The following is an 8,279-nucleotide window of genomic DNA, read 5'->3' as shown; positions in this document are numbered from 1 at the left end:
ACTAAAGAGTGGGAAACAAAAGTTTTAATCATATCTGAGAGTAGTGGTCTAGATTCCATGACATATGATGACTTGAGAGGAAACCTACTTGCTTTTGAAAACAATTATTTGAAAAAAGATTCAAAAAAGAAAGGAATTGCTTTTACATCTATTACTAACCCCCTGGATGACGAATCCAGTGATAATTCCTCTGAAAATGAATTTGTGTTGTTTGCCAAAAAATTCAGGAAAATGGTGAAGTTCAAGGAGAGAAGCAAGGGAAGCAGCTCGAGGAAACAAAGGAAAGATCTCAGCAAGGTGATATGTTACAACTGCAAAGAAACTGGGCATTTCAAGTCAGATTGCCCTAAGTTGAAGAAAGAAGAGAAGTCAAAGAAGGGAAAGAAGAAAGGTCTAATGGCCTCTTGAGAGGACTTGGAAAACGATTCTAAAGATGATGAAGAATCCGAAACCAAGTCTCAACCATGTCTTATGGCAGACCACGTTGAACAGGTAGTCACTCATAACCCTGACACTGAAGCTCTTCATCTTATGATAGACCACTCTTCTGAAAAATTATATGCTTCTTGCTGGATAATCAAGAACTTGAACAACAAATCACAATTCTTAAAGCAGAAAATGGTTTTCTCAAAGAAAAACTAAGGGAGGCCGAAACTGCTGTTGATCTTGTTGAGGAAAACAAGCAGTTAAAAACCCAACTTAGGAGCTGTGAAAGTGATCATTCTGTTGTTGCATATGTAAATTGTTTTAAAGAAAATGAAAAGTTGCTTAAAGAGGTCAAAAGGCTTAAAGAAGACTTTGCCAAGTTCACTCAAAGTTCTAAAAATCTAAATCAAATCTTGGCTAGTCAAAAACCTCTTTATGATAAAGCTGGCTTGGGTTTCTTTAAATCTGTTGAGAAACCTTATTTTGAAAACATTGCCTCATCTTCTAATGATACAAGGTTTCAAAATCCAACAAGATTTAACAAAACAGCAACTCCAAGGTTTTGTAGACTATGTAACCGAAATGGACACTTTCCCATTCAATGCTTTTTTGGTGAAAGGGTGATTGGTGATAAAGTTTACAAAGTTATTTTTTATTATAATGGATTGGGACATAAGAGATGGTTTAACGTGAAAGGATCCAAGAAGATTTGGATACCTAAGGTCACTTGAGCTTATTTTGTAGGTATGCCTAGCATCCAAGCGGAAGGACAATATGTGGTACATGGACAGCGGATGCTCTAGGCATATGACCGGAAAGACAACCTTCTTCATAAAGTTTGATGAGTATGATGGAGGATTTGTCACTTTCGGTGATGATCGTAAAGGAAAGATAGTGGCCATTGAAAAAGTTGGTAAAAGCTTTTCATCTTGTATAAATGATGTTCTTCTTGTAAATGGTTTGAAACATAATTTACTTAGTGTAAGCCAATTATGTGATCTAGGATATGAAGTTATTTTTAAAAAGTTTATGTGCTTAGTTGTATGTGAAAAAATTGGGAATATTTTGTTTGAGGCTAAAAGGTGCAATAATGTGTATGGATTGACTCTTGAGGACTTGAAAGAATAAAAAGTGACATGTTTTACTTCTCTTGAATCTGAAAAATGGCTATGGCATAGAAAATTGGGTCATGCTAGCATGTACCAAATTTCTAAGCTAGTCAAGAAAAATTTGGTTAGAGGAGTTCCAAATATCAAATTTGATAAAGATCTTACTTGTGATGCTTGCTAATTAGGCAAACAAGTAAAATCCTCTTTTAAACTAAAAGATGGAATTTCAACCAAAAGGCCATTAGAGGTGTTACATATTGATCTTTTTAGTCCAACAAGAACTCAAAGTTTGGGAGGTAAACACTATGGTCTGGTGGTGGTAGATGATTACTCTAGATTTGGTTGGGTACTTTTTCTTGCTCATAAAAATGATGCTTTACATTCTTTCTCAACCCTTTGCAAAAAAATTCAGAATGAAAAGGATTTAAAATTTGTCCATTTGAGAAGTGATCACGGAAAATAATTTGAAAACCAAGACTTTGAAAAATTTTGTGATGATTTTGGAATTGCTCATAACTTTTCATGCCCTAGAACCCCTCAACAAAATGGGGTGGTTGAGAGAAGGAATAGAAGCCTTCAAGAGATGACTAGGGCCATGCTTTGTGAGAATGAGATTCCAAAATTTCTATGGGCTAAAGCTGTAAATACAGCTTGTTACATTTTGAATAGGACCATTATTAGAAAAGGGTTGAAGAAAACTCCTTATGAGCTATGGAAAGGAACCCCTCCAAATATTAAGTATTTCCATATTTTTGGATGCAAAGGCTTTGTACTTAACAATAAAGAAAACTTTGGTAAATTTGATCCAAAATCCTATGAGGGGATGTTTGTTGGATACTCTACCACTAGTAAGGCCTATAGAATTTATCTCAAAGAACATAGGACCATAGAGGAATCCAAACATATCTCTTTTTGTGATTCTAATTCCATTCCCAGTGCTGTGATAGAAGATGATACAGATTGTGAAGATGTTGTCAACAAGAAAACCAGTGAAGAAAGTCCCAAGTCTGCTCAAAATGAAGAATCTACCAGTCCAATTTTGTCTCATCGGAATGGAGGAGACATTTCCATTTTGTCTCCTGAGCCAGCAAGAGAATTTGAAACAGTAAGACCCACAGAAGCTCATCAAAGCTCAACATCACTCCGGAAGCCAAGAGAATGGAAGTCCATGAGGGGTTATCCTCATGACTTTATCATTGGTGATCCCTCTCAAGGTGTAACAACAAGATCCTCAACCAAAAAAAATCCGAACCTAGCAATTTTGCCCTCTTGTCACAATTGGAGCCCAACAATGTAAAACAACCTCTTGAAGATCCATCATGGGTCAAAGCCATGCAAGAAGAGCTTGCTCAATTTGACAAGAATGAGGTTTGGACACTAGTACCTCATCCGGATGGTAAGAAGGTTACGGGTACTAAGTGGGTTTTCAAAAATAAATTAGGTGAGGATGGAAAAGTTGTTCGTAACAAGGCTAGATTAGTGGCCCAAGATTACGATCAAGAAGATGGTATAGATTTTGATGAGTCTTTTACTCCGGTAGCAAGAATGGAAGCAATTAGGTTGCTTCTTGCCTATGCTGCCCATAAGGGTTTTAAAATGTTTCAAATGGATGTGAAATGTGCTTTTCTTAATGGCTTCATTGATAGAGAAGTGTTTGTGGCACAATCCCCCGGTTTTGAAGATAAAGAATTTCCAAACCATGTTTTCAAACTCTCAAGGCTCTTTATGGCCTTAGACAAGCTCCAAGAGCTTGGTATGAAAGGCTTAGTGCCTTCTTGTTGAAAAATTATTTTCAAAGGGGTACCACCGACACTACTTTATTTATTAAAGCATCTGATGATGATATTCTCCTAGTTCAAGTTTATGTGGATGACATTGTGTTTGGATCGGCCAATGAGTCCTTGTGTGAAGAGTTTGGCAAACTCATGACTAGTGAGTTTGAAATGAGTTTAATGGGAGAGCTAACTTTCTTTCTTGGCCTCCAAATTAAAAAAACTCCTAGTGGTACCTTTATTCACCAAGGAAAGTATGCACAAGAACTAATCAAGAAATTTGGCCTAGAAAATTCTAAACCAATGGGAACACCAATGGATCCAAACACTAAACTTGAAAAGGATGATGATGGCAAAGATGTGGATGAAACAAGGTATAGAGGAATGATAGGATCACTCATGTACCTTACTTCCTCTAGACCGGATATTGTTCAAAGTGTGGGTGTATGTTCAAGATTTCAATCTCACCCAAAAGAATCCCATCTTTCAGCCGTTAAGCACATCATTAGATATATTAAGGGAACTAGTGATTATGGCTTATGGTATCCAAAATCTGATAATTTTTGTGCAGTAGGGTTTTGTGATGCATATTATGCGGGAGATAGGATGGATAGAAGGAGCACATCCGGCATGTGTTGCTTCCTTGGAAGCTCACTCAACATGTGGTCAAGCAAAAAATAAGCCACAGTGGCTCTATCCACAGCTGAAGCTGAATATATTTCTGCATCTGCATGTTGTTCACAACTAATTTGGTTGAAAACGCAGTTGGAATATTACAAATTAAAGATCAATAATATACTCTTATTTTGTGATAATATGAGTGCTATAAACATTTCTAAAAATCCTGTTCTGCACTCAAGAACCAAGCACATTGAAATCAAATATCATTTTATTAGAGAACATGTGCAAAAGGGTACTATTGATATTCAATTTGTAAAATCTGAAGACCAACTTGCTGACATTTTTACAAAACCCCTTTGTGAAGACAGATTCTGCTCTTTGAGAAAAAGTTTGGGAATGATAGATTTAAGCTCTATTGATAACTTGTGAAATTTTTTATTCTGTTCAGTTTTGTCTCGTAGAAAAGCAGGAGATAAATTTCAGGATGTGTTGAAAGGGCCATGATACAGGGGAAGACTGCGCTGACTTTAATTATCTTGGGCCCCACCAAATTTCTTTGACCCCACTCTGACCAGTTTTGAGTTCCTCTTTGTGTTAATCACAATTCCTTTTTGTTGTCTTATCAAATCTTGTTGGAAGAAGTTATTGTCAAATCAAATCTTTTTCTTCTTCTCATCCCTTGATTCTAGGAACCAACCTTTCAGTTTTAATTTCAAATAAAAGGAAACTTCCCTTGGTTAATAACCGCACATTAATGGGTATTAACTCCCTCCAATTCTCTCTCCACTCAACATTTAATGCGTCCCTAACCTCCCACATCTCTCCACTCAATTCGGTTCTCTCTTCACCTTCCCCTCTTCCACTTCTCCATTTTTTATATCATGAAAAAGAAAACTGCTCCAAGGAAAAGTGAACGAATCCTCTTCTCCAAAAAACCTTCCACACCTCAAACCCACACTCATATACACATTCATTCCACTTCTTCATCCTCTCCCTCACCATCATCCAAGCAAACGGACACTATGAGGAGAAAGGTGATAGCAACCAAGACTTCCTCTAGAAAAAAGAAGGAACCTATGGTTGAAGAAGAAGAGGAGTCCCACACCTCACCGCCATCATCACTGCCGCCATCACCACCGAAGAAGACCACCCCTGGACGCAGTTCACAGAAGACCAAAAGATTTGTGTTACACAACACGAGGGAACCAGCCAACTTGGAATCATTGGAATTCAAAAATAAGTACAACAAACCTCATTCACACTATGATCCAACTAGATTCAATTCGTGTGCCTCTTATGAGTTTCACAAGGAAGTATTGGAGAAACGCCACCTATGTGCCACATACCTAGTGAATCTGGACTCACTCACAGCCAAAGGAATCAACATTTTTCCTCTGTTTGAGAATCTAAAATGGACTTCTCTGCTCTATGTTCAGAAACATGTTTACCCTGGATTGGTACGAGAATTTTATGCTAATATGAGACTGATCGATGGTACCATTCATTCCTACATAAAGAGGGTATACATGAGTCTAAACTCGGAGACCATCAGCGCTGCCCTAGGCTACACAGATGAGGGACCAAGAGTGTACATGACTAAAAAATGGGACTCTCAGGTTAGGGTCACATACAAGCTAGCCCTTCAATAAATCTGTGAAAACTTGTCTGGCTTGGATGGCACCATCCCCACTCACAAGGCCCTCGGTCCCACAAACTCATTGCTGCACAAAATTATCACTCATATTCTAACTCCTCAAAGTGGTTCACATAACAGAGTAACTATTTCTGACTCTCTTGTACTCTTTGCTCTTGTTACTTCCTCTCCTATCTCATTTGGATACCTTATGATAAGGCACATATGAGAATTTGTTAAAAAGTACCAAAAAGGCAAATCTACCTTATGGCATGTTTCTCACCAGTATTTTTGAATATTTTAAAGTTGATCTAACCAATGAAGATGTAGAGAATATGGTCTCAATGATTAAAGGAGGAGGAGTTATGAAGGGCACCAAAGGGAAGAAGTCAGTACCCTCAGACAATGAGTTTGAGAGTCGGCCACTTGAGTCTTCCAAGACAACAGAATCGATCAATGAAATTCTTACTGAATTCTCCAACATGTCCAAGCTAATGGTGCAATCATATAAGGCTGCCCGCAAGCAGGCTTTTGAAAATGAAAGGGCTTGGATGAAGTGAAAAGACAAGGTGGGTCTAATGCTGCAGAGTTTTGAGGAAGAGATGGGGGCTGCCAGTGATGATGAGGCAGATGGCTCTGAGTACAATTTATCTGATGATTGATCATTTTTTATGTTGATATTTGGCTTGTTTTGACTCAATTTGATATTGTAGTAGTTTGCTTGGATACTTTAGACCTATGACACTGTGATAAACTCTTGGTATTTTGGTTATACTTTGGCTATTTTGCTTCCAATGTCTTTTTTTTTCAGGTGCCCCTTTGATGACAAAAGGGGGAGAAATGGCTGAAAAAATTGAAATTGAGAGAAAACAAGGGATGAAATCCTTTGTGAATTTATGATCACCCTTGTTTCAATTATTTGTTGTGGTGATCTGCTTGATGCTTTTGATGCATTTGATTTACCTTTGTGGATATGCTTGCTGTATTCTGGATTAGGAATATTTTTTGGCAGTTTCTTTAAGCTTTGATATGTAAATAAATTCTGATAGTTGCTGTGTTTTGAGATGATCATGCTTGATTAAAAATGTTTTCCTTGCTATGATTATTTTTGCTCTGATATGTTGGCTGGAAAATATTTTCAAATAGTTTAAACAGCAATGTCTTGAAATATCAAAAATATTTTTGGTTGATATGTACTCAATTACTTTGTGTGTGTTTGAGCAGAAAATCAATTATACGATAACAAATGAATTTTGTTTATCACTCCAATTCTGCTCATAAATCAAGCCATTCAACATCTTACATGTAATATGTTGAATAACATTGTTGCCTTAGGCTTGATAAAAATGTTACAGGTATAAAGCTTTCCTTGGTAAAATAGCATATATTAAGGGGGAGCCATGTAACAATTGGAAAGGAAGGAATCCAAGTATTCAAAAGGGAGTACTCTAATATTTGATTTCTTTCCATTTCAATTTTTAATAATGTTTGTCATCAAGGGGAAGATTGATGAGTTTGAAAAACTCTAATATAATTTGATGATGAATAAACATTATTAAAATAATTAATTACAAAATTATTAATTTGATTTTAATTCATACTTGCTTAATTAATAATTTTTTTGTGCAGATTTTTTGATGGGCCAAAAAGAAAAGAAAAGATCCTAAGCCCTATGTGAAATCAAAATTTTAGCTTTGTGCAAAAATTGTCAAATGAATGTGTGGCTGAATCATTGTTTTGCTTATTAGGCCAGATTCTTATCATTACTATTAACCCAAATTATTTTTGCTAGAAACTAGCTTGCTTGACCAAAATTAAAAAATGAGAGAAAGAGATCCATGCATGCTTCCACGGATATCATACTTATCTTTGGATGGATTTCAAATGATGTTCTATTACACTTAATGCAGATATTAGAAATAGGAAAGAGAAAGTGAAAAAATGATGTGATAGCCTTAAGTGTACTAGACGCTTCTAGGCTTGGGTTTCGATAGAATTAATCCAATTTCACTCTCTCTCTCTCTCTCTCCTAGCTTCACCAAAAGCATTTCAAAATCTTCTCTCTTCTCTCATCTCTCTTCTTGCTTTCAGTCATTTCAACAGAGAAAGCATGGAAGTTAAAGCTAGCCACCGAAAAGAAGAAGAAGCAAACAACAAGACCATTGTAATGATGGCAAGAAAAAGAAAACAAAAAGTATGTTGTGACTGATATCTTCAACCAGGAAGGTAAGATATGGTGAAGTAAGCTCAGCCTCTCCATACCAAAATTGGAAGAAGATCCATTTCGGTCACAGGAGGAAGATCCCTGGAGGGATGGCTTGTCTCTGATTTTGCTCAATCACCACAGGAGGTAGCTACAGTGGCTACGTGATGGAGGAGGCAGAAGTTGTAACAGATGAAGCTGTCATCATCAATAACTCATCAAGGGCTAGGAATCTTTCTTGGAGTGCAAGGCAAGATGGAAGGCTCGGATTGATGAAGATTGGTGACCAAGGAAGGACCAGAGGTAATTGCATGTTGGGTTTTGCATTCGATCATCTCTCCTCTCTCTCTGGCCGAACCGGTTTGCATGAAGAAGAAGAAGTTTAGCTTGGGTCATTTGGTTTCAACCGTGGAGGCTTCCCCCTATATATAAGAGAGAACAGCCAGGACTTGAAGCAAGGAGTGAAAGTGCAAGGCACAGAGTTCTCATAGCTACCTAAGCTAACAGAAGTTCTT

This window comes from Arachis hypogaea, chromosome 14, assembly GCF_003086295.3.
Source record: "Arachis hypogaea cultivar Tifrunner chromosome 14, arahy.Tifrunner.gnm2.J5K5, whole genome shotgun sequence".
Taxonomy (NCBI): Eukaryota; Viridiplantae; Streptophyta; class Magnoliopsida; order Fabales; family Fabaceae; genus Arachis; species Arachis hypogaea.
The sequence above is the reverse complement of the archived record's forward strand: the minus strand, read 5'-3'. Positions refer to the sequence as shown.